General features: G+C 39.9%; 2 long non-coding RNA genes across 3 annotated transcripts; one reads left to right on the top strand and one right to left on the bottom strand.

Annotated features, from left to right (window-relative positions):
* LOC120792966 lies at window positions 1-23,903 on the bottom strand. The gene is made up of 3 exons (XR_005707914.1): window positions 23,468-23,903; window positions 7,018-7,189; window positions 1-1,003 (listed from the first exon to the last, which is right to left on the bottom strand). It is a non-coding gene; the product is annotated as an uncharacterized LOC120792966 (long non-coding RNA).
* On the top strand, window positions 23,199-25,327 carry LOC120792965. 2 transcript variants are annotated; one of them, XR_005707912.1, is made up of 4 exons: window positions 23,199-23,594; window positions 23,876-23,993; window positions 24,845-24,892; window positions 25,076-25,327. It is a non-coding gene; the product is annotated as an uncharacterized LOC120792965 (long non-coding RNA). The 2 variants fall into 2 exon arrangements; XR_005707913.1 differs by lacking the exon at window positions 23,876-23,993.
* The last annotated feature ends 2,377 nt before the right edge of the window (window positions 25,328-27,704 follow it).

The raw sequence follows: 27,704 nt of genomic DNA on the forward strand, positions 1-27,704 counted from the left end.
AGGTGGGGAAATCTCTTTTTGAATTTTATCTCCCAAAGATTATTCTATTTTTTTCCCTGGGTCCAAAGGTTTTTTGGAAGATTTCCTGTTTTTCCCTTAGAGATCTTGAAATGGGTCAAAAACTGTTGTGGGCCCGCAAAGCACTGATGTATTTTACAACACACGATATTCAGCTATACAAATAAACTTAACCTGACATTTACATTTCATTCACATTTACCTCTTAGGCAACAACGACAGAAAATGTTATTCAGAAGCTTGAAACAACAGATGAATAGGGTCCAATTCCTGAAGCTTTACTAAAACCAGCACAAATATCTAAGAACTGAAAATGCCAGTACAGCAATGTCAAGAGTGCAGGGTACATGTACAAATTCACACAAGTCTGCAATATTCAAGGAACTTCAATAAAGGAAGCAGTGGAATAACAAAACATAACTTGGTAATAACACCAGAAGAATGAAGAACAAAGAAATGCAACATCCAAGCATAACTATTAGATCAAGGATGCCAAAAAGAAACAGTGTGAGGAACAGAACGAGAACTGAGGTTTATTTTGTTCAAGTCACAATCAGAAAGAAGTACAATAGATAAGAAAACTATAAGGGAGGAAGGAGTGCTCCGCTGAGACATCCCCTCCATAAATTTCCAGAGTTGCTCTGAGGACTTGAACATGGAGCCTTGCTAGCACAAGCTTTAGAATCTTTAATAAGATACTAAACTACAAATAAGATAAAAATACATCTTAGGTTAATAGGTGTGATGAGAATTTCATGAGCTTTCCTTCCCAAACATGTTCTCCTGTGTTATACAGAATGTCTCGTGACTTCAGGGTTGCTCGGTTGAAGCCTCGGTTACCAAAAGTGTTTGTTTACATGTACTGGAAAAGTGACTGGGTCCTCTCTGCATCCTCTCCTGATGGCCTCGACATGCTCTGTGCCTCTTTTCTCCTTTCATCACCGCTGCCCTCAGGGCTCCTCCTTACCCTCCTCGACTCCTCCATCTGTTTCAATTAGCCAGAGTGCAGGGTGGAGCACAAAGGTCGATCACACAGGCAAAGAGCTGCAGGTGCACCTACATTATACCACACGGCTGAAAAACAGGAGTCACTCTGTGCCTGTTAGGGGGTACACTGTCACAGGTGAGGGTACGAGGCTGTCATTGCTGTAAGGGAGCTGCCAAGCGTATTTGCGGGATGCTGGAACCATTTGGGCAAATGGTGACAAGCAGTCAGTGAGAATCAGAGCATCAGAGATACAGACAAGTATACAAATACACATGCCTTTTTGACCCACCCTCGCCTACCCTCACCTACATCTCTCTTCCACCCTCACCCAACTTCCTCTCACACAGACTGGACTTCCCTCCTGGATCATTGTCTGCTGTGCTTGTATGATGTCTCTGTGTTTGTGCTTCTGTTCACCTTGGATTGGCAGTGGATGTGTTATTCTGGCGTTCAGTCCTGCCGAGCACAGTGCACCCTGGTAAAGGATGCTGGGGAACATTAACTTTACACACTGTTTCTGGTGAGTGAGTCAACTTTGTCTTGCTTTACAGCACGCGCTTCTTCTTGTGCTGTATGTTGTGTTAATATATGGCGGTAATTTCTTTTGAAAAAGTATTACATTTGGTGCATTTGTCTCCGCTGGTGTAGTGGGGACACGTCTAACTGTGCAGTGTGAGTAGATATCTGGTATGTAGGCCTATTCTGCCATACCATGTACAAATTAAGTGCTTTGTTTATAAGGAAGAAGGGTGCTGCAGAAAAATGTGGTTCACTCGCTGCAGTATTTGAAAAGCTGAATTCTAATCGGACGTGTTGCACCTGTCACTGTCAGAGTCTTGCTTAAGTATCTCAAATTAAGAGTGAGGAAGATGTATATTTTAGAAGATGTATAAAGTGTACAATGTGTGTGTAATGCTCACACATGCTCATATCACTGTATCAGTGAACAACAATAATAACTGATATAATAAAAGGTCTACAGCTGTTTAACTGATGGATTACTATGGTATTTAGAAGAGGTGATGTAAGATATCACCTTTGGTACAACAATGCCTTGTTGAAGGATTAAATATATTTTAATAAATGAGTTGAAAATTAAATAATTTTAACTTATTTTTCAACATTTTTCTACCAGTATCAGGCCACATTTCGTTAAAAATAACTCGTAAAAAAATGTGTTTAAGTTATAAATTTAGAAATTGCAACTCAAATGCCAAAAAGCAGCATAAATCTTGACAAACTAAGATGCTTCAAACAATCAAAATGGTAGGATGTAGAATGGTCTCTTGTTGTATGTCTTAAATCTTCATAATTGCTCTTTTGGCCATGTGTGGGCAGTCCAACAAACTGTAAACACAAGATTGTCATACTTCATTTTATAAAGTTGCTGTTGCAAATGTGCAAGCAAACAGTTGCTTATTTACACCCAGCAGATATAGAGCAATATCAGCATTCCTTTGGTGTTTTTGGCCATCTGATGAAAGTAGGTTCAATATTCACTCTCTTTTAGCTCTGTTTTTGTCTCCACAAACTCCCAAGGAACTGATCTGGCCTTTTCGCAGCGAAATGCTCCTCTATTTTCACCACATAGTCGCTAACTTTGTCTGTCTGTCTTTCACTGTATGGTAGGGAGAGTTAAGTGGGTTATCAGAGCTTTTTCACAGAAAACAGCTGCCTGCTGCTGCTAGAAACATTGATGAGAGAGGTGAGACAGATGACAGTAGAGCTGCCATAAAACCAAAACAATAACCTGTAAGATGCTAAAATGCCTATAGAGCTGTTGAGTTGGGTAATAATCCTCTGTGGGTTTGACACTATGAACAACCCCTTTCACATTACACATAGTCATTTCATTCATTATTAATAGAAAAACATTGCACAGGGCAGCTTTAAACAATGGCCGTGCTAACCTTCAGGACGCTTACCTCTTCTTTCCATTCATTGTAAGATGGTTTTAAAGTAAAACCAAAAGTTTAAAACTGCAACAATGCCTCTGTTCTTTATTGACTAACTCTACTCAAACAGAAACATATTATCCTCTGCGGAGAACACTTTAGCTCTTATCTATACCACTGAAGAAATGGTTCTACATTTTGGGAATTATGCTTATTTCCTTTCTGGCTTGGAGTTTGACAAGAAGATTGATGTCTGTCTGTTTAATATGAAGTTACAGCCAGGAGATGGTTATCTTGGCTTATCATAAAAACTGAAAACAAGGAGAAACAGATAGCCTGGTTTATTTAAAAAAGGAATCTGAAAGCTATTCACTGCTTCGTTTATTTTCAGTATACTTCTTTTCAGCCAGTTGAAACTGTGTTATCCACTGGCAAACCACAGCAGGGATCTGAATTGGCTCCAGCAGGGATCTGAATTGGCTCCTCCTCTTGACAGAGATAGCCTATCGTTGCCCTTTCTTTTTTTAAGACTCAGGTCATGAGAGTTCAGAGAATTATAAACATATAAAATTTTAAACTTAGTCATTTGAACTGTTGCAAGTTGAATTTGCATCACTTTCAGAAATGTATCAAACTTAGGGCCAAGTTTGAACTCTGCACAGGAACAAGTGACTGAGTCATTTCAGGCCTGAATCTGTCTCTCTGTTCTCAGTAAAAAAAAAGCCTCCCAGGCAACTGGCAATGTAGTCACAAAGGTGATCAAAAGTCTTTAAACCTGTACATCTATGTGCCCTGCAAATATTGCAAGTGTTCCAGCCTCGTACCATCAAAGGACTCTCTTTGACCCACATGCTCTGCCACTGAAATAAAAAAGAAGACCTCTACAATTTTGATTGGCTTAATGAATGGCAATCAGGTCAGCCAATGGCACAACAGTATTGAGGTCCTCGAGGGATGAGTGATAGAGGATGTGATACCAGCAGAACAGAGGCAGATGCTCTTTTGACTCCCTGTCAGACACAGGGAGAGATGCTAATGACATTCTCCCCCAAAGTACTGAGGACATATAGAGAGAGAAACACTAATGACTCTTTATTTCTCTGGTCACTCCCAAGCCTGCAGACAGCTTGCTAAATCTCACAGTAGAGTAGCAAGATGGTATTCACAATGTTTGGCAGCAACCACACAGAGAAAATGTCTGACAATTAAAAGCGTATGTGCAATTAACAGGGTCTATGATAGGTAGTACAGGGGTGTCCCTGATGTGATGTGAGTTTCCCATTAAACATATGGCAAGCTCATATCCATTTTCTGTCAACAGCTTTACCCTAATCTATATCATTACACAATTAGTTGCACATTTTGGGAATTTTGCTTTCCTATTGAGCTAAATGAGAAGATCAATATCACTCATATATGTATGCTAATTATGAAGCTACATCCCGGAGAAGGTTGGCTTAGTTTAGCATAAAGACTGAAAACAGGGGGAAACAGCTAGTCTGGCTCTGTCCAAAGTTAACGAAATCCACCTACCAGCATCTCTAAAGCTCACTGATTAACACATACTATTTTGTTTGTTTCACCTCTACAGAAACCAAAGTGTAAAAGTTACAAGTTGAGATTTATGGGGTTTTGTGCCAGACAGCAGGTACTTCCTTGATTCTCTGCTGGTTGCCTGGAAACCTGTTTCCAGCTAACCATATTGAATGTAACCATATCATGGCTGCAACTTCACATTTATCATCTAACACTCGGCAAAGAGAGCTAATGCGCATTTTTTCCAAGATGTCAAAACTTTTCCTTTTTAAAGTGAAATGAATAAGGAAGGTCGTACTGCACTGTGTTCTGTACTCTGCAGTTCTGTATTTCAACAAAGCAGGACATCCTCCCAGCTTTTGAAACCTACCCAAACTAATATCTGTCATCATTAATGGTGAAGGCAGAGTAATTGGCTATATTACAGTCTCTTCCTCTGAAAATCTTGCCATGATTAAGAAAATTATAATGCCCCAGTGCGTGATACAGATACACAGAACCACATATGGAGGCTCACACACACCTACACATACACACACACTCAGTCATCAGAGGTTACAGTGTGTAACAGAGAAATTACTCTTGAAGTTGCCACCAATTTTAAAGCTGTTATTCAAAAACGTATAAACATCCCTCTGACTTGTATTTTACTTTAGTCTGCATCCTTGCGACTTTGTGCAGTTTACAAAACCTTATTATCCTCCCTTGCAAAGCAATTATGTTACCAAAAATACAAAAAACCAAGCTAATACATTTGAAAATACTATTGGATGGCTGAGCAATATGATAAACCCCTTCCTCTCTGGAGAAGATTTAAGCATCATTTAAAAAAAAAAAAAAAAAAAAAAAAAAAAAGGCTTAATCTGTCATGACTCCTGTCCAAGTCCTGTTCATTCTGGCTATTCTGCACCTGTCTCCTGCCATGTTTTTATCCAGCCACCAGTTGTCCTCGGACTTTGCCGCCTGTCCCAGTCACCTGACTCCCCACACCCATCTGCCCACCTGTTCTTCGTTCCAAATCACCAGACCTGCTTCTTTTACCTACACACTTGTTCCCATTTTCCCTCATCAGCTTCCATCACTTCCTTTGTTCTGTGTCGGAGCGTTTGTTTTGTTCCCGCGTTTTTGTTCCCCAGTGTTTTCCTTTGTGCCTTCAACCTGCTTGGAGTTACGGCTTATGTTCTTGCGTGGTTCCTATTTATGTTCCTGAGTTTTTCTCAGTGCTTCTGCCTGCCTGTAGGTTTTGGACATTCTTGGTTTTTATTAAAGTACCTTCACTGCACGTAACGGCCCTCATGTGGGTCCAAAAATCATTGAATAGTGACAGTATGATCCAACCAAATGATGGACCCAGCAGACACCTCTTTTGATGAGGATGAGGTTTTTGATTTGTTGTATACCCTCCTAAGCTTTTATGGAGAATGGAAGAAAAAGAATGCTTGCAGAGAAAACAAAGATGCTGCTCTGAGAGTGGCACGTAGAGAGGCATCCTCTAAGCCGTTGCTGAAAAATGCCTTATCTGACTGGATTGTACACTTTATAAACAACCCGCATTCACAGCCGACCTTCCAGCCTGCTAGTCATCCGCCAGTCTCTCAGCCTGTTAGCCACCTGCCAGTCTCTGAGTCAGGTACATTCCAGCCTGCATTCATGTTGGCTAGCCAGTTTCCTGTTCCTGCTCCTGAACTACCTAGCATTCAGCCTGTTCCTGCTCCCGAGCTGACCAGCTTCCTGTCTGATCCTGACCCTGAGGTCCTGAGATGTTGATTCCCCAAGCTTCCAAGCTCTACAGAGCCTCAGCCCCAGTGGGGACTCCGACTGGACACCGAGTTGGCTGTCCCCACCGACGTCCTGCCTTTTCCTGTGTCTGGGGTCACAGCTGACATCTCTTTCGTTCTTGAGTCAGCCAACACCAAGCCTGCTCCTGGTTCCTACTCGATACCAGCTCCTGATATCCACCTTGTCGTGCCAGCTGCCTTTCCTGACCTCCAGCCTCTTTGCCAACCTCAATAGGGGTCCAGCTTACGCTGCCCGCCTCCTGCTCTGCCTCCACAGAGACCCCACCTTTGCCGTCAGCCTCAGGAGCAGTCCTGCTTTTGTCCCGGCCTTTACTGATGCCCTGCAGGGCATTTCCAGCTGTTTGTCCATTCCCCGAGCCATCTGCCCGAGGTTTTCAGCTCCCCAGGTCCATCATGTTCCCTGATTCCCACCTCTGGACCCACCTCTCTCTTGCTATGTTTCTATCCACCCAACAGATGTCCCCAGACATTCCATCCTACCAGTCACCTGCGCACCTGTTCGTCATTCCCAATCACCAGACCTTCTACACCTACCTGCAAACCTGTTCCCACTTTTCCCTCATCAGCTTGCCTGCATATATACTAGTTCTTACATTTTGCGCCTTGTCGGAGCATCTGTTGTGTTCCTGTGTTTGTTTTCCATTGTGCCTGCAACCTGCTTGGAGTTACTGTTTATACTCCTGTGCGATTCCTAATCATGTTCCTAAGTCTTTCCCAGTGCTTCTACCTGCCTGTAAGTTTTGGACATTCTTGGTTATTAAAGTGCCTTCTCTGCACCTACCTGCCTTTGTGTCTCTCCTTTGGGTTTTTCCCTCTATTTTCTTAGCTCAGCAATAAGCCATTAGACTCCACAAAGAAAACCATCTGATATGGTGTTTCTCTCTCCAGACATGAAGCTGGGGGGGAATTCTGAAGCTTTGCCTCTGATCCATCCCTCATTGGCTGAGAGGTGCCTATAAGGGAAGCAAACGCAAAGAATGACTTTGTCTGTAACCCCCTGATCAAGGATGAGACAAGCACTTTGGGGCGAGAGTCAGACTTTGGTTTTTTTGCTTGCTTTCTCTCCCCTCCCCATGCGCAGTTCACTGCTGTTACGATTTCACAAACATGAGGTGGGGAGCTGCAAAAGCACTAAGACTGAGGTCAGTGGACTTTTGGTCGACAAAAGCTCTTGTATTTGTTTTACATCGTTTTGAGCTACATGAGCTTTGAAATTAAACACTGATACTGAAATTCTCTCCAGCTGGATATTTCAACTGTTGCTGTAGAAAAATGACAATGAGCTGAGTTATTGTTGGAAATAGAACATCAAGAGTTGTACAGGTGGTTATGCTGCTTTGGAACTATATCTGGAAACAAACCGTAAGTGTACTTTGAAGCCTATTGTGGTGGTTTGAGAGAGAAATAATGACTCACACTAGAGTCTCCTTCAAACTTGTTTGTCATTGTATTTGAATTTGATTATTTTTCATAAGAACTGGGTCAGCAAAGCAAGGACCTGGAAGACACTGACCTCAAAACATACTTGGAGGTCTTTGAGTTGTATTTGCATAGACCTGAGTTGACATTTAGCTTCTCCTTTCAACAGATGGTATCTGATTGCGTTAATTTTTCTCAGTCTACAGCCGTGATATAATCTTCTCTTGAATGTGACACCATACAGAGGCTCACAGGGTTTAGAGTTCAGTGTTTTGATTTAGTCATTTAAATAATTTAACATGCAGACTAAAGGTGGGACAAATGATTAAACAGCAGCATATCATGATACTGTATGTTCTCCGTATGTTATCTATACAGTGTCACCAGTATCATGATCAGGTAGAGGTATTCAGATCCTTTACTTAGTAGAAAATAAAACTTTAAAAGTACAGAAGTATTAACAGCAAAATATGTGTTTCATTATGTTATATTTTGTTAGTATTGATGAGTTAACATGTGGGCAACTTTTAATATCAAGGCTGATCTTTAACTACTCTATATACCCTTGAATGGTTTAATCTATAACCATGGCTAAAACATTATAAACTGATCACAGGTTTTTAATATTAAGTCATAGATAAGTTTTACTTTACTTACAATAACTTGCTGTAAGTATTAATAGGCCAGTTAATTATGTATAATTATCTCAACTGTCAATAAAAATAACCGAAATAATATGATTTTCTCTTATATTACAATATATCACATAATGCAGAAACACCAGTATCTGGACGTATCATTCTAGTATTGTGTGGCTACCCTGTTATTCCCACCTGTAATGGTGATCATTATTTCATGTGGTTTGTGTTAGTTTTGCAGGGTCACATAGGTACAGAGTCCCAGCAGCAATAGTGGTTAACTCATGAAGGTCACGTCAGTCTCTCAGCTGTGTTTTGAGGTGTAATGACAGTGTTGACTTTGCCGCCAGTTTTCACTCTCTCTCCTTTTCAGAGTTGTTTCCTCTCTCAATCTCTTTTTCTTACTTTATGTCTGCCCTCCATCCCTCTATCTTCAAAAACTGATAGAGGATTTAACATTATCATGATCTCAAAAATACACTCAAGTAAAGCATAACTTCTCTGCATGTTTTTATTGTCTTTCTCTAATTTCATGTTTCTTTCTCCCTCTCTGCCTCCATTTCTATACTATTTTATGTTTAGGTAACCCTCTCTGGCCATTATTGACATGCTATAGTAGTAGTGTTACTGTTGACTGAATTTTTCAGAGCTTCTCTTGAAATATTAAACATAAGAGCCTGATGAACACCATAAAACCTGGTAGATGAGGTGTTTGTTTACATCTAATAATTGTGATTGTGGATCAATAGAACAAGAGGTTTAATAAAGTCACTGATTATTTTGTAATGTAATCCTCTTTCACCCACTCCAACATTATATTTCATTCAGTTTTTCACACAGGAATGTGTATTACGATTAAACATCTGTTATTGGGTAACTCTAGGTTGTTGTCGTGGCAAACACTCAGTTTGTAATTGAATGCAATGTTCTCAATCGATGAACTCTTGCATGCATCATGTTGTGTGGTGGAGCAGATATGTGTATCCCCATGCATGAGTGACGAACGGAGGGTTGTAGTATTAAAAACAATTGTTTTCTTGCCTAAAGTTTATCAAATACAGAAATTATACCTTGTAACGCTAGTTCTATAAACAGTGTCAAAAGATAAAAGATGTTGTTCAGGAGTTCTCAGAGACACGTGATTTAAAATTTATTGACAGCCAAGCCCTCTAACTGGCTCTAATGTTAAAGATCTTTCTTGGTACAGGCTTTGTAAATTTTCATCTTACTCTAACCTGGTGTCCAAGGTTAGTTGAGGAGCAGCCAAGCAACAAGGTCCCACTTGTGCTGCTAGAGCTAAAGTGAAAATGCACAACCTTTGGCTTTATTTTGCGCAAGTTACCCTCTAACGGACTATATGGGCTTAAGAGGGTGATGTCAGATGCTTGCACTCCCTGTTGTGTCACCAGCACAACACAGGGTTGTATCTTGGGTTATGCAAATATGTGGGCTGGTGCTCTATCATGCTTATGCGGTATGCGGTAGCATTTAACACACCTTTTTTGCCTCAGCGGTTTGTTCAGTGGAATATCTCTGTAGCAGATTTGTGTAGCTGTAACTTAGATGACACGCAATCCTATCACCATGTACTATTTGCTTTGCTTCTTCTTCTGCATAGTAGAAAATATAGTAGGTGTGGAGTGGCTGTTTGTCCCTGAATGGTTTGTCATGGCCAAATGAAATAAACCACACACCCTGGATTCTCTAACTCAGAGCTGAAGAGGGCTCCTGGGTTAGTGGCAACACATCTTCAGCTCTGCAGATTGAGTTTAGTAGATCATTTCATTTTGACTTGGTTTTGTACTATTTGGATGAATACGATGAGTCCATCTGTGACAGGTTGTGTTCTGTTTGTTTATTATAATCACTTACAGAGCTGTATTGCATCTTACAGTGATAGCAATACTGAAACAGCTTTGACTTACTGACCTACTGCACCACAGTCTATGGTGACTGAGGGTTGTCAAAGGCTTGCATTATGGGGCTGATGCTTCAAACAAAGCTTTTAGACAAGCACTTCACCTATGCTCACAGAATTAAGGCTACACTAGCTAACCATTGTTGTTTTTGAATGGTTAACTTTTTCATCCATCCATTGCACTCTTATTAGCAGCCCCTAGCACTCAGCAGTGGTTAACTCAATTAAGTAGCTCCATTATAATCAGTGAGAACTGGAACAGAAGCTGGAGTTATCACAGCTATAACCTGCTGTTTACATGCAACAAGAGCCCACTGACCTCTCTGTGGTTGGGCTCAGAGATGGAAAAAGGCACAGTTGGGCAGTGATTGAGGAGCTGCGATTTACATGCTTCAGAGATGTGGAACAAGGTCTCACGGCTTCTGGTCCCAGGGTTTTTGCGCATAGAAATAGGATAAAGAGTGTTTGTCTGCTAGGATGCAACACAGACACAGAGATTAGAAAACGCACAAAATCAGATCTGTTGGATGGAGAGGATAGACATCCGGGTACCCATCGAAACAGACGGAAACACAGGCAGGCAAGCAGACAGCAGTCATGCACAAATGTGCATCCAAACTGAGTGAAATAAATGCAATTACAGAGAACTGCAGGGGAGCATATAAACCAATACGGTTGTTACACTTTCAATATCAGCAATATCAACAATGCTTAGCCATTACAAATGGAAGAAAATTACTAAAATAATATAATTTGATGAATGCATCCCTTTCTGAAATATATTATATTTTTAATTGAATTACTGTTTTGTTTTCATATAAAATGGCTTAAACTAATTAAGTGTTGAAGCGGAGTTCTGAGCATTTGTCTTTGAAGTCTTGCCCTCTGCATACAGTTAAAAAAATGCGTCTCATTTGTGGAGCAGTTCCTTCTCTCTGCTCTGTGCCTTGGTAGCACGCTCGCTCTGATCACGATTCAGCTGTTGGCCAAAAACAAAGAAAACAGAGAAGCTCATTACTGCTCTCCTAGCCTTCTAGTTGGGTTTTTTTTTTTTTTTTTTTCCAGGGGGAGGCTGCAGAACGTTCCAGAAATAAATACGGCAGGTGTGTATGTGTCTGTGTGCATGTATGACTTAATGATGCTTAGTCCTGTCTTATAGCGTAATAAGACCTCACAAATCTGATGTAGATATGGGTGATGGTCTTGCTTAAATATAGATTTCTCTTAATTCCTTTCAGTTTTCAGCAAAGGCTTTTTATTTTTGGCACATTTATACATGTACAATTGTCTGAGTTGGTCTTGGGGCCATTGGATTCTAAAACTAACAAGAGGCTGAAACATGGGTAGCTTTAGATCCTGAAATCCATATTTGGGCAAGACTAACACACATCCTGATTAATCTTTCTGTCACATCTCTCAGATGTATTTCTCTTTATCAGATCTGTGCCTAAGTTGTGCCCTCACTGTCTGTTTCTGCTTTGCCAGAAGTGGCCAGTGAACAGAGATAGATGGGCAGAGGTCTCATAGCCTCTCATCTCATAGCTGGGCAGAGGTCCAGACAATTGCTTTAGAGGCAGCAGATCTCTGTCTTCTCTTCTCCTAACTCTCAATGACTTAACACCACCAAATTATCAGCCAATAGCTGCGTGAGGCCAGAGTCAAAGCTGAGAGGCAAGCCGACAGGAGGAGTAATTAGTGCTTGGCACAAGTTTGGTGGAATTCTTTGTTTGTTTGTGTTTGTGTTTGTTTGTGTGTGTGTGTGTGTGTGTGGGGGGGGTGTCAAAGGAGGGGGGAAAAAGTGAGATAGAGAAGACACAGAGGGGAAAAAAGAGAGAGGGCTCGTCCTTGTGGATTCACTGCACCCCTACTACAAAAGAGAACCAACGAAAGTGATTGCATGTGAGGTTGGTTTTCCAGTCCTGATTAGCAAAGTGGTCTCCCATTGGCTAAAGGTTACAAATCAGAATTCAGGCCAGGGTGTCTGTTAGGGGATAGGTAAAACGTGCAAATATGATGGCTGCTGTGAGGGTTAGGGCTTTGAAGTGATTGTCTAAGAATAGAATCCTGTTGTGTACACGTATGAGTGTGCGTGTTCAGTCAGTCTGTCTTCCTGCAAACCTCAGTATGTGGTTTGCTTTCAGAACAGATGCTCCTGGGAAACTTTTGGTGTGTGTGTAGGTCAGTGCTTGCTGTGTCTTTTTTATTAAGTGCATCCCTCAGTCTGTTTCTGTCCTCTGAATGTCCTGTGCAGCATTTGTTGCTTAGTGACAGCACTGGACAAAGAGGTCAGAGCACGGCAGGCGCTGAAAACTTACTGTTGTAAAATACTTTCTGAAGTAAAATACCTGAATAGGACTAATTATACTTGGTGATGTGATTTGTAAGAGCTGTAGAGATCTTTGGTGTTTTTTTTATTCTCATGGAAATATGTACATTTCTAAATTCAGAATAAGTGACCAAGCTCATTTTGGTGAGGACTGAGGTCCTATGCTAAATCTGTGCCAGTAAGTCATTATAATTTCATCTGTATTTTGTTTTTGATGCAGTTTTCTTTTATTTCATCCACATTACTATTTTTGTCTTGGTCTACAGTTGGAAAATTGGAATATTAGTAATTCTGGTTATGAATTAATTTTAAAAGGCTAGTGTGTAGGATTTAGTGGCATCTATAGCAGTGAGGTTGCAGGCTGCAACCAGCTGAATACTCCTCCCTTCCCAAGAGTGTAGGACAACCTATGACGGCCTTCAGATAATGACGAAAACACAATCCTTAGTTTCAGGGATAATACATCAATGAAAACATAACTGAGTATGATATTCCATTTCTGCTAATAGATCTCCCTTAATCCTACACATTGGTCTTTTAAGCAAGGTTATGACTGCAACTATTGTTGATTGAAAGTTAGAAAATGTACAGACTTAGACCAATTTTTTTTTTTTTTTTTTTTTTTTTTGGGAAATTTTAACGTCATTTGCAAATGTGTTCTGCAAAAAAGATACTAGAGCCTTTTTGTATTCCCAATACAAATTTCAGAGTATCAACAACAAAACTGACGGAACAATAGAGAGAAAATGCTAAGAGACAGCTGAAGAGAACAAGAAAGAAAGCAATTTCAACAGCATTGTGGTTATTCCAGCAAGTTTTGTTACCTCAGTCTAGTAATGCTAAAATAATTCCTCCCTGCTATACAGATTAACAGCAGCAGATGCAAAGATATACGATGTATACACTTTACTGTTGGTGCCAAAGGGACACCCAGACACATGCTATGAAGAACCACACTAACTGGCCATAAAAACTATCAAAAAGAGGCAGTTTCCAATATTGTGCTATTTTTCTGAGTTTGAATGAATCAAATTAGTCCAACTATTGTACTTTGTCCCAACACCGTCAGTGATATTAAGGTCGATTGGTTTCAAGGGAGGCTAGGCACCAGCAGTTTGATTTTTTTTTTTTTTTTTTTTTTTCCCCCCTGTTGAAGCGGAGACCCTCGAGGATCTTTCAACCTGAAAAACCAGTGAAGAGAAACGCCTCAATAATCACACTTTAACTGGAGCTGTTATCCCCAAACATCCTATACAATCACACCTATGAACACAGGTAATTAAACTCCAAAAAGCACACACACATGCACTCCTTGTGTATTGTGTGAGCACGAGCTTAGAGGGAGAAATGTACGTGCATGTTTGCGATAGTTTTAAAACTGTATGTAAGCAGGTTTTTCCTCTTGATCAAGTTAATTATAAGTTAATTTTATTGTTACATAAAGGCGTTTGTTTTTTCTAAAAGTATGGGTATTTTATAATTTGCAAGATGATGCAGAAAGTGACATCATGGGGATTTTTTTAATCTAGATTTTTCTAAGAAACTGTATACTTATCAGGGAACAAAAATCCCCCCATGCCACAACACAAAGTCAACACACAAACAAACAGCTAATCCACTTTGTGAGATAGGTAGGCGGATGAGGAAGATGAGTGCTGAGGGCTATCTGAGCTCAGTTGATGTCAGCTAGAGTTTACGGTGGATTACTGATACGCTTTTCTGCTTCTTGACAACCAGGTGAGTCACAGAGAGGTGAGAACAGGAAGGGAAGACAGAGTGATGGACAGCAGAGGAAAAGGAGGAAATGGAGAAAGGAGGACTGTCAAATCTGGTGCATTGGAAGTGATCTTGGCAGGAAACCTAAGTTACCATAGCGACCTGGTGAAAGCTCTGCAGCAAGTAAGAGAGAGAGAGAGGAAGAGAGAACAGACCTTGGTGTTTCATTTCAATATTTTGAAATGAAATACTGCATGGTCAACTCTATCAATACTGAATGCTTATTAGTGACATAAATCATGGAGTATCTACCATAATTATAAGTAGAACTCAGGTCTCTGCTATTACCTGATCTCTTTCCGTATAGAAACCCAGTCAGGTTAATCAAAGCCCTGTTAGGCTCATCTGTGTGCTGCTCCAGTCCCTGGTTGAAAGGATATGAAGCAGAGCTACACATCCATTTACACCAGTACAGTCTTTGTAATGTGGATGGTAATTGGTAGTCTTTGATGCACTGGACTGCTGGGACCGCTGACTTTAATAAGCTTAGTCACCAGCATGAAGATTCAGATAGGGGCTCTGCCATAAACAACCAAAGGGATAAACAAATACATGCAAATGAATACACACACACAGTCTATACAAACATGCAGCCATGCATGAATGCAAATCATAATGTAAACACATGACAGCTATGAGAGGACATAACAGTGTACAGCCATGTCAGCCCACAAGCACAAACACACACCCACAGATACACAGGGGAAGGTGTCAGAGGATTGGCTTATCTGTCTATGAAACAGGACCTGCTGGGATTATTATTCAGAGCTTGATATCAATCGCCACAACTACTCTTCAACACTTCCTCTAGATTAGTCATTTATTTAAAACCAGAAGACCTCTAAACTTAACTCTAAACTTAACAGATTTTCTTAATATGCAACAAAGGTTTATGGTATGCGTCAGAACCACTTGGCCACTAGGACATAATTTCATGCAGATTTTTATATATAACCAACTGTTTGATTACAGTTTTGGACAATCATCACCGTAAGATAAGTAATACCGGAGTAGATGACTGAGCTGCCCTTTTTCAAACCACCCACTACACCCTCTCCCTACCCACTTCCACTCCGTGTGCACATTCACATGGAGGGCCCGCCACATTTAGTGCCATCCCAAACCAAATAACAGGGAGTGGAAGTAGGTTATAAAACCTTCCAACAGAGAGTCTACATCGACGCTGACTTACTGACTACTTGCAACGCCTGTGTTGTGTTTGTCATGGAACACGCTCCATACAAATGTGAGGTCTGTGTGACTACCCGTACAAAAATTTACTCGGAAACTGGTAAAAATAAGAGGCATGTTTAATAATACAAACGTTAACAACTTTAAGGTTACATTGTATTTAGGATCAAACATACCCTTCTCTAGTCTAGACAATGACAGACATGTTAATTTGATTGTAAAGTGTCGTGGGCATTTACAGGGACTGTTGCAAAAACCAAGTAGCTTATAAACATGAAAAATGAGAAGATGTTTTATGTTTTCAGACAATCATATGTTTTGGATGAAATGTTTAATCTGATAACTGTAGCCTTCAAATAAAAGTGCAAATTAGTACAAAATACTCAAGTCAAGTACAAGTACCTCAAAATTGCAGTTAAACACAGGATAACAATTTAAAGAAATGTTCTTCGTTACTTTCCACCACAGCCATATTATGGTTCAACAATTATCACTTCCTTTAACACCCGTTACAAGAGCAGCTTTGAGGCATGTTAGCCTGTGAGAAACTCCTGATAGTGTCATTCGATGACAGTGTCTTTAGCAGACACTGAAAGACAAATGGGAGTCATTGATTTCCTCTCTTACATCCTAAGTGTCCAGACTTATTCCCAGTTGATGTTTCTCTCTCTCTCTCTCTCTCCCTCTCGCTGTGAATCCTCTACAAATGTCAAGCAAAGACATTCCTTGGCCAGTCCCCCCCCTCCTCCTTATCACCCGGGATTTCTGTGCGTTTGTGTGTGTGTCTCTGTGTTTGCATGGGCGTCTTTTGTATTTCTTGGTCGACATTGCTAAAGGGGTGCTTAGTTTATATGTTCTGGAGAAGCTTAGGAAATGTCACTCAAACTCTAGATAGTACAACGTGACCTGCAGTCGTCACGTTTTTTTTCTACGAAGTTACATGAAGTCACCTTTTAACCCAAGCAACGGTGGATGGGTAATTAAACTTTCCATGTTGAATCACTACATGATTTTTCCCATTTGGAGAGATTGCCTCTGTTCACTTCCTGTTCACACCCATTTCTGAGCTTGAGCTCTATGTATGTGTGTGTGGTGTGTGTTTTTCTGTCTCTGCACAGTGTTATCTGGCACCATGTGTGAAAGAGATTAAACATTTCCCACAAAAATCTAATTTCTCTCTTCTCCTCTTTTCCTATGCATTTGTCACCATCGCAACAACTCAAACACGGCTGTTAGTCCCAGGGAGGGTATCCAGCCTGTGCCTGTGAGTGTGTGTACACAGGGGTGTTTGTGTTTGTGTATGAGTTTGAGCTTGTCAGCTGAAGCCCACTAGAAGTATTGAGAGCCTGTTTTTTTTTTTTTTTTTGCTGCAATTGATCACCTTGTTTCCACATGGCAATCACTACTATTATTGATTCAGTATTTTGCTGACAGTTGCATGATATCCATTGTGTCTCTGCGTGTGTGTGAGTAAGACTTACAAAGCAGTGGGTCATTTGCACAGTATGTGAATTTGTCTGACAAAGGCTTTCGTCTATGTCGCTCTTAGAAATGCTGTGGGGTCTCCATGGTTACCAGCAGGCATGCTTTTCTCTCCTATGTTCGGAAGAACAAGATTCTCCCAAGTGGATATATCAATGTAAAACATTGTTTTAAATATACTGACCAAAAAAATTTGTATATAACAGTGTCAGCTCATTTTTACAATGCCAAAAAAAATTTAATTTCCTTTTTATTCCCTTTATTATATTCTGAATTCCCTAAATTTTGGATGAATGAAGCATCCATACAAAGCCTGAATAATCTGTTGGCCTTGACACAAAACATGCACGCACACACACACACACACACACAGACAAACACACACACACACACACACACACACACACACAGAGCAGGACAGAGAAAATGGGGGAGGGGACAGTAGATAATTGGCAGGGTCTTTTTCATGAGCAAGTGTTTGTTCTTATGTCAATTAACAAAACAAGGGTTCAGCTTAATGAGGCTAATGAGGAAGGACCTCATTTGGCTCTGCTAGTTTAACAATCTGTCAGTGGAAGAACAAAACACACTCATAAAGGCACACATAAAAAATAATGGAGTCTTTTAAAATAGTCGAATAGTTTTGATCTGAGTCAAAACTGAAATCATATTTGTAATTTGTAAGACTGAAAGAAAACATTGAAACTTAAAACTGACAATTGAAATTTTCCAATAGACAGTATAGTAAACAAATTGTTACAGTAGAAGCTATTTAAAGCCAAAGAAAATATATTTAATGAGCATCGTACATCACCTAGTTAGAGCCATCAAGTCGATTATTCAAATTATTAATCAGTCCAAGTGACCATAACTAATAATGACTGTAATCAGAGTCTGTTTCATGGCTGATGAAGAGTAATATCCATTTCCATTATTATTATCATGGGTACGGTTGTCTGTGTAAACTACCCCATAGTGATGCGTTGAGGTTTGATGATGCTGATATAGCTAATCGTCAATTATTACGGGTGTATAGAGAGAGATAGGGCGAGAGTGTGTGTGTCCATATTTGTATGTGTATGTGTTGGCACGCATATTAGTCTCGTTAAATGACTTTTGTGACAGCCATGTCAGAGTTAGTTCAGTTCAGCTCTTCCAGTGGTTGGGTTTGTTCAGACAAACTGTGCAACAATAAATGCTGCTGCAGCTATGCTACAGTGAGTGTTGTAAACATCTTCAAAAAGAGTTCAACTCAGAACATAATATATAATTATCTCCATCAGTCCTAATCAAAATCAAAATTCAACTCGGGTAGGGATTTGTGCTCATCTATATCTGCTTGGGGACGACTGTCTCCTTTTCCATTTTGCTTCTAAGTCATGCATAAAGAATATTTGGACTGTTCATCTGGAGGAAAAAAGAAACATGAAATTCAACCTGAGTCTTAAAATGACTTATATTTTAAGTCTCAGTGCATTTTCCATCAACTTTTCATTCTCTGAATAAAGTGACATGACTTGGTAAAGGTTCATTGAAGCAAAATGGTTTTTCTTCACAAATTTACACATTTGAACAATAGATTGATTCCATTCTTAATAACTAAATGAACAATTCCTGAAGTCTGACTAGAAATTTAGGACAATACAAAATGCTATTTTTGTTGATTTTTAATAGACTATAGTAGCAATAGGACCACATGATGTGACAATGCCTATCTTGTCTGTAATACCCCTCCAAATTGTTAAAATTCTCTTCTCACCAGGTAGCTTTGTGGTATTTCCTAAACCCACAACCTCTTACATGTGTGTCCTTCACTAATGACTAACCATATTCCCAGGTTGCTACAGCTATTTGCAGAGCAAATCTTTAATGGTGGGTTGGAGACTGAAGCCCAGTCAAATGTGTGATAGCAGGTGTTCCAGGTTGTAGTCATGGCGGTCTGTTTTTGCCTTTCTGTTTGATTACTGTTTCTGTGTTCTGCATGGCTAAACACTGAGCTGCACACCAGCGCCGGCTATCTATCTTTCTGCAAAACACACACACACACACACACACACACACACACAAACATACACACACACACACACACACACGGACACACGCACACACACACACACACACACACACACACACACACACACACACACACACACACACACACACACACACACCTATGCAGACAAATACACACACAGTGAAAAAAGTAGAGTCCATTTTTTTTTTACACCACCAGCTGTTCACACCCATCAAAACATTCTATCAGAAAAACTGCAGTGCATGTGAGACAAGGTGAACAAAGAATAGAATCTTTAACATTAATTACATGGAAATATGAAATAAAGTGACATCACAGACTTGACAAAATGCGGCTGTTTAAACATTGACATACACTCCACACTGCAGGTCAGTAAATGGTTTACTTGCGGCCCCACAGCAACAGTTTTGAGAGTGGGCACTTTGTCTGGTTCTGACCTTCATTTATCAGGTTGTTTATTCACCCAGGACTACACAAATGCGAGCTTGGCAGCAGGGATGTGGGAACAGTTAATGATGGATTAACAGAGGAAGAAACTAGGATTGGTTTAAAACCCGGAGATGAACTCTGATTTGGTTCATTATACTTCCCTCCCCAAACTCTCACTTCCTCCTGTGCTCGCTCTCTCGCTCTCTCTCTCTCCCCCTTTGAGCCATTTGTTTTTTTCTCAAATTTTATGTTACACATTTTTTCATAATTATCAACCTTCAATCAACATCCACCACCACATATCCACACAAATCCAGAGCATTATACTTCTGGCAATCATTTTATCTGTCTTTTTATTCCTGTTTTCCTTTCCATTATCCGTTCAATATTCTCCTTCTTCACAAACAATTAATCAATCTCCCTCCTGCCAGGTGCAAGTCATCCATCTCTCTCCATCTCTCCACCCTTCTCTTGCTCATCTGCACACTGGTCTGTCTTTATGCTTTTTGTCTCTTTGTCAATTCATTAATTCTTTCTCTCTGTCTTTCTCCTCAGTGGCTGTGGAAGACTGTCATGCGATATTGTGTTTCCCCCGTTTACTGTGAATCACTGTGTCTTGTTATCTTGCATTCACTTGTTTCTATTGAAGCTTTCAACAGCTAATCGATATTCCTAGTATAGACACTCATCACTAACACTATCATTCTCAGTAGGCATGTGGTCACAGATCAATAACAATGATCCCACTTCATTTACATCTAGAGCCCATTCACAAAACAAATCATAGAGAGATTAATCCTCTATAATCCTCATGTATATTTGCTATGGATGTACAGCCGGAGTACTTCAGTCTAAATGACACTCATGTCCTCAAACTTGTTCTATTTGACAGTGTAAAAAAAGAGTTAAAGGAACAGTCTATTATCCAAATGGAAATGAAAGGGAACTGTTGCTCCCTCCATTAAAACATACAGGACTGAAACCTGCTATTCCACCAACGTAATGGCAGGTTTTGTAAAACTGGGAAAGTTTGCTGAAATGTTTGACAATTTTACAATAAGTACACTTACTTTTTTTTTAAAAATATAATTGAATAAAAAACAATAAATACTTGCAGTTCTGGCTGATGGGCTGATGTAAAAACGCCTGCAGTTTTTCACAGCTTTTATCCAACTCAGCAAAACCTGCTTCATGTACAAAAAACTGCATATGACGATGATATCTCAGCAGACTTTGCTTGTCTATTTGGTTTCTTTCGAGTTATAAATTACTCCACAGAAAATGACAAAATGATTTACAAAATGCAGGCCAATAATAATGCCAGATGTTCTGTTGTCTCAACCCATCTTAGAAATCTCTCGCATTTTCTGTAGTTGTATAATTAATTTATTGAGTTACCACGTTTTGATTTAATCCGATCTGCTTACTCGATTCATGAAATTCTTCTTTACAGGGTGTTTTTTCAGCATTTATTTACACCATCACCCCCATTCTTAAAACTTTTTCACTACAGCCACCTAACCTTCTCCTCACACTGCCTGTACTACTTTTCTATCTTTTACTATTGCTTTAAAAGGGGCTTTTCCACTGCTTGCTGGGCAACAGTCCAGCGGAGATCTTGAGAGACAGAGACAGAGAAAAGAGAAAAAGGGAGTGGAGGGGTGGGGTGGAGATGGCGTGTGGGACTGCCCAGAGGGTTGCTCCTGCCAAGGCAGCATAGAGGACAGTTTGTATCTTTGTTTGCGTTAGTGGCCCCATGTGTCCAAGCATACAGCTGGAGACCAGTTTGCCACATCACAGATCTATTGTTGAGGCTCTGCTGCCAAGGCTAACAGCCCGCACAGCCATCTATCCCCGTATACTGACCCACTCTCCCCTCTGCTGCCTTATGGAGCCAGAGTTCAATATCAGCACCAAGTAATAATAATATAATATACGACAAAGAACGCATTTCAGTCATTACAATAGCTATGAGCTGTCTGAGAGGGCATTGTGTGTCCTGTCATTACAGCCTTTGAACGGCATCACATTCTCTCGTAGACCCTTCAGACCCAAGGAGAATTATCAAAGGCAGAATCAAGTTCATCCTTTATATGTGACCCTCCAATAACCCTACATCCACATCGTCTTAGTGAAGGTCAGTCGTGCTCATTGTTCTGCTCTGGTAGGCAGGAAGTATGGGAATGGCATCAGCCTTTCCTTCTGGGTTTGTAGACCAGCACAAATTGTTTTGTACAGGGTGGTGCTGCTGATGATATTTATAACATACAAAGGCTTGTGTGCTATTTAAGATTTGGCCTGACTGAGAAATTTCAGATGAACAGGTGTGGGTTTTTGTGTGACTCGGACAATGAAAGCACAAAAACATGATAGCAAATATCTGTTATCATCTCTAAAGTGTCCTGTTCCTTGTCTTTATCTATTAAAAGACATGGATACATAAATCTATGCGCAGGTGACTGCTGGGACTTGCTGACTTTGGCATCAATTTAAAATGCTAAAAATGCATCCTCTGCCCAGTATGTGTTCTCAGATGCACAACACGCACTCATAAACTCGCATACACAAATCTCACATGCACACTTTCACATTCACACACACAAACACACACTCATACACAGTAGCCCATGATTTGCAATTTTAGCAGTGTCACAGCTAATTTTTCATAAAGACAGGTTGACAGCACCAGAAAGTAGGTCCTGAAGAATTTTTGTCCCCTTTCCTTTTCCCTGTTGCTGTAAACACTTGACTCTTTTTTTGTTTTCCCCTCCAGCACTTAACTCAGTACAGTACAATGCATTCAGGGATATTCCTTGGCTCATACATTCAGTTCTTCTAAGATTGTCTCTTCCATCTGACATAAGGTTGTAGGAGGAGATAAATGAGTTGAGATGTTGGGAATACTGTTTATAGAAAGTTAATTCATGTCTTGAGGTGAAAATCATATTTATGAATCTAAATGGGGACAAAACCTTCTGGCAAAAAATAGAATGCTAATGCAATAGTGAATGCTGAGATCAATCTGCCTCTTTTTTTTTTTTTTTTTTTAATGTCAAAGTCACCCACGCTGCTACACTATAGATTTGGGACCCTCAAACATTTTTATAAATACCCCCAATAGACACACACCACCAGGATGAGAATGTGAAATATTTTTCAGGGTTTTTTTTTAACTTTTCTGCACTATATGTGGGGAAATATGGTGCACGAACCACCTAATAATACAATGGGCTTCATTATACATCATTTAACTGAGGTAGTTGCAAGTAAATTAAAATACAATTTAAACTAATCCTCATTTTTCAGGGTGGAATCCCATACTCACTTTAATAAATTAACGCTGAAGGAGAGTATTGTTAAGATATGAGAGATGATGACGTAAAGAAAAGAGGGAAAAGCAGTGATCCTCTGCTTCACACAGGCCACAAAATAGATGCTGTGCACACTACATACATGAACAGATGTATGTGAACACCCAAAGATTATATCCATGTGAGGACCATTTCATTCAAAATCATATGCTGATAAAACAGCCGCGCCTCTTCCGGGTAGCTTTTCCACAAGATTTTGGAACCTGGTTGCAGGGATTTGCTCCTATTTCACATGAGCGTCTGTGAGGTTAACCACTGGCTCTGGCACAGAGTTGGTTTTCGAAATAATAAGGAGTTTGATGGTTTCAAAGTCAGGGCTCTGTGCATGTCAAACCCATTTTTTTTTTTTACCTCGCTTTGTGCACAGAGCCAGGAAGGGCCTTCACCCCACTGTTGGCACAACGCGTGAAGCATACTACTTTTAAAAAAAGTACTGTACGTTGTACCATACAATTTTTATTTATCTATTCCTTTAAAAGGTCCTAACCCAAACCGTGAAAAAGACCAAGAACAAAAGTATACCAAAAGTAAATAGGATGACAAGTGTTTCCACACACTTTCGGCCACGTTGTATGAAGCATCTGAATGGATTTTCAAGATAAAAGTTTCCCACCCTTACTAGATAGATGGTTTTAACGCAACTTACCTAGGATGCTTTTATTTTGACGACGTTGTGTTGTTGACCACCTGGCAGCGCACTAGCTCATCTCGTCTCTGGTCGGTTTTGTCGGGGAGAGACCACAGCTACTGGCCACTTCCGAGTGCTTTTTCAGGTAAAGTTCCCTGTTTGCAAATTTTTGCAGGAAGGCTAACGTTACTTTGTTAACGTAAATTGCTTGAAAAGTGTCAATTTGTTCCAAAAAGTGTGTAAGTATTAGTTATCATACAGGACCGTTAATTAAGTCATGAGCTAAGTGGTTTGAAAGTGTAAACAACTAGCTAACGTCCATTAATTTAATGATAAGTGCAGTATGTACAGCTAGCAACTCTACGAAATGGCAGCAAATATTATACTGTTTTTTTTTAACCAGCTGCCTCAATTCACATTGTATAGGGTCAAGATCTCCTCGGATGTTTTAAATTGCATCCGGCCCAAGATTGAGGAGGGTTGTGGTTACACACCCCCCAAATTTCTCAGGTTCATAAAAGTAATAGCCTATTCTTCCCTAAGAGTGAGTACATTCTCCTAGTATGTTTGTTTTTTTTTTTTTTTTTTTTTGTTTTGTTTTTTTGGTCAAATCTTAGTCTACAACATTTTTTAGGTGCCCTAAAATTGGCAATATTTTTTATTTTGCATACCAAGTCTGTTAAATGATATGAAGAGCTGTCAAAACAGGGACACAAACTCTGACGTAGACTATTATGTACAGCGCTTTTGCCACAAGTTGGCAGTTTATGCTTTTTGTTGGTATGCCTTTTTTACTAGCCTATTACCACATAAAGTAAAGTAACGTCACCGTTAAATATTGATAAATTGGACATAGTTCACTGTTGCGTCTCAACACTATATCAAACTATAAAAATACCTATAACAACAGGGAGTTTATGTTTAATCTCAGGTTTAGAGAGTTTTAATGGGATCTTTGGATAGTGCCTACCCTTGAATGCCAAATGAACTTTAGCTAAGGACACATTATCATAGGACTATTGCACAAAGTGCCCTGAGAAATTGAAGTCATGGTATTCAGATGCTATGGCCTGCACCACCTTGTGTGTTGTCACAACCCAGATGAATAATAGTATTGAAACACAATGTAGGCAGGCACTCTTTCCATCTATGTTTTATTAAATGACTCAGTGCTGTGCTCTGTGATTCTGAGTTCTCCTCTGTGTTTGATATCTCATTTGGCATTCCCTCTGTGTGCACCCCTCATTATCGTATTCCTATGGAGTGCAATGGTATTTGACATGCAGACACCAAAGACTCTAGCAGCATTGCAGATCAACTGCCTCTCACAGCAGTATTCCCTCTCTCTGTCTCATTGTGTCTCTTCCCCGCTATCCTGTCTTGTCTCTCTCATAGACCTCAAACAGGTGATGGACCTAAGGGACCAGGGGGGCTGTCACTTGCGTAAGCCTTAATTTGATTTGAATCAGATTACCGTGTGTCAGAGGTGAGAGGAGTGTGTATCTGTGTGTGGCGTTGGAGATGACAGTTAGGCAAGGCGTGCAGCTGATAAAAGGGTAGCGTTTTGACATTTCAGGTTTCTCTCATTTGTATGGAGACTTATGACATCTGCATATGTCGTTGCAGATGTCATAAACGTGAGGAGGACATGGCACTGAAGGCATACAGAAATATGCAGAAAATGCAGCTTCTGCTTACCAGAAGATACTGTATATGGACACGATTGAAATTTCTCATCTTCCATGCAAGTGCAAATGGACTGTACCCTTTACCGCCTAGTAAGGACTTTGTATTTCTGTGTTGTTTTGTGCGCTTAGGACAGCTATTTGATTTTTTTGGGGGGGTTTTTTGGTTTTTATGAAAGATGTATCCATTAAAATTTAGGAAAAAAAGATACTTGAACATGAAAGTTCATTCTTGACCTTGTAAACAGTAGAATTATTATTATTATTTAATTAAAAGTGAATAAAAGTCTTCATTCATGGTAAGTCAGTTTTTTCTTTCTTAAGCCCAAAATCACATATCACAAAAGCTTTAGAGTCTGTAAAACATAAAACACGCCCTAACCTTAGACCTTCAGTTTTGAAAAGGAAGGTCTCCACAAAAAACCTCAGGAAAAACAACAGAGGAGGGATCTCTCCTCCAGTATGGACAGACATGCAAGAGATGTCAAATAAACAGAGTAAACAACAATAACAACAGTAGTAAAATTACAATGTTGAGGATCAGAATGACAGTGGTAAGTAAAGTCCAAACACAGTCCAGACTCTTAAGTATTTGGGCAGTTACACATATTTTTTTACTTCAGGTTCGGTGCTTCAGCACATTCAGTTTAAAATAAAATAATGGATTGTACATTAAAGTGCCAAGTCTCAGCTTTATTTTGAGTAGGTTTACATCAATATAGAAAGAACTGTGTGAGATATAGCCGTTTAAACACATGGTGCCAAAATTGCAAGGCTTCAAAAGTAATTGTTCACTTTGCTACTAACTGTTTCATTGGCAGCTCTGCGTCGTTTCAACATTAGTTCATGCAGAGAAAAAGTTCACACATGGCTCAGAGTTGACTTAGGGTTGAGAGTTGACATTTAGACTGAGGTGGAGCTGTCTGTCAAGAGTAAAGAGATGACAATGCAAGTGAAGATAATAATAATGTCACTCAAAAAAAAAAGCAAAAATCTATCATGGCCATATCAAAATTGGTTAGTTTGCCAAAATCAGCAGTTGGGTAAACTCTAAAAAAAGCTATTGTGTAAAGGAAAACTAGAAAATGGCAAATGACCTGGTAGGGTGAGGAGCAGAAGTCTTGTGGATGAGTAGAAAACCTTTTGCATGGTGAAGAAAAACCCCTTTACTCTCCAGGATGTAGGCGGACATGTTCCCTTGTCAACGATCAAGAGATGACTTCATGACCATAACCTTAGAGGATTCACCACAAGATGCAAACCCCTGGTAAACCCTCAAGGACAGAAAGGCCAGACTGCAGTTCACAAAAACACACAAAAAGAAAACCGGTGGACTTCTGGAACAAAGTTCTAAGGACTGATGAAACAAAAATCAACGAATATCAAAATGATGGAAAGAGGAAAATGTGGAGGGAATAAAAAGGAACAGCTTATGACCCAAAGCCACCACCTCATCTGTCAAACATGGCGGCGGTTCTGTTATGGCTTGGGCTCGTATGGCTGCTAATGGAACTGACACACTGGCATTTATTGATGATTTCCCTGCTGACGGAACCAGCAAGATGAATGCAGAAGTATACAGGAGCTTTCTGCGTGTTCAGACGAAGTCAAATGCATCAAAACTCATGGGACAATTTCATCACTAGGCAGGACAACCCAAGAGCTTTTCAGGGTGAAGAGGTGGAATATCCTCGACTGGCCGAGTCAGTCACCTGATCTCAATTGACTTAGCTGCACTTGACTTGCTGAAGACCAGACTAAAGGCAGAAAGACCCACAACAAGCAGGAGCTGAAGGTGGTAGATAATAACTGGACTGCACTTATATAGCGCTTTCTAGTCTTATCGACCACTCAGAGCGCTTAACACTAGTTCTTTCTATATTGATCTACTCAAATTAAAACAGAGACTTGGCACTTTAATGTAGTATACATTATTTTATTTCAAATTGAATGTGCTGAACATCAACCTGAAGAACAAAAAAAATGTGTAACTGTCCAAATATTTGCGGCCTGGACTGTATATGGTCCCCTTACTAGCCTTTTCTGGAGCTTTCAACAGCAACTCACAGGCTTGACCAGTAGATGGAATATGCTCAGTTCTGACAGAGATTGCTCAGATGTCTTGTTTGCAGTAATTTTAGCATTGGACCTACAGTACAGTATGTTAGTTCTTACACATATAAATTGAAGTGCCTCAGTTCAGGTACAGGCACTCCGTATAGTAGTTGGTTAAATGGTGAGTAAATGTAAACTGATCAAATGTTTTCATTATATTTTGGTAAAGGCATTTCTGATATTTACTTTACTTGATGTCCCTTCCATCTGTTCCGTTTTGAGCTTCCTTCCCCTGAGCCGTTAACCTGTTTTTTATCCTTCCAAGTTTTATTGACTAAGTTTGACTTCCTTTAGGTAGTGCTTTTTTCTGTGTTTGTTTGGCACTGTTTGCTATTGCTGTATAATTTCTTCTTTCTCCTTTCTTTGCTACTTCTGTAACTCAAATGTATCACTTTTGGTGACCACTTTTGATGTTGAAAAGGATAGTAAGTAAGACTGCTCTGTTAGTCAAAATA

The sequence above is a fragment of the Xiphias gladius genome, chromosome 8 (assembly GCF_016859285.1).
Source record: "Xiphias gladius isolate SHS-SW01 ecotype Sanya breed wild chromosome 8, ASM1685928v1, whole genome shotgun sequence".
In the NCBI taxonomy this organism is placed as follows: domain Eukaryota; kingdom Metazoa; phylum Chordata; class Actinopteri; order Istiophoriformes; family Xiphiidae; genus Xiphias; species Xiphias gladius.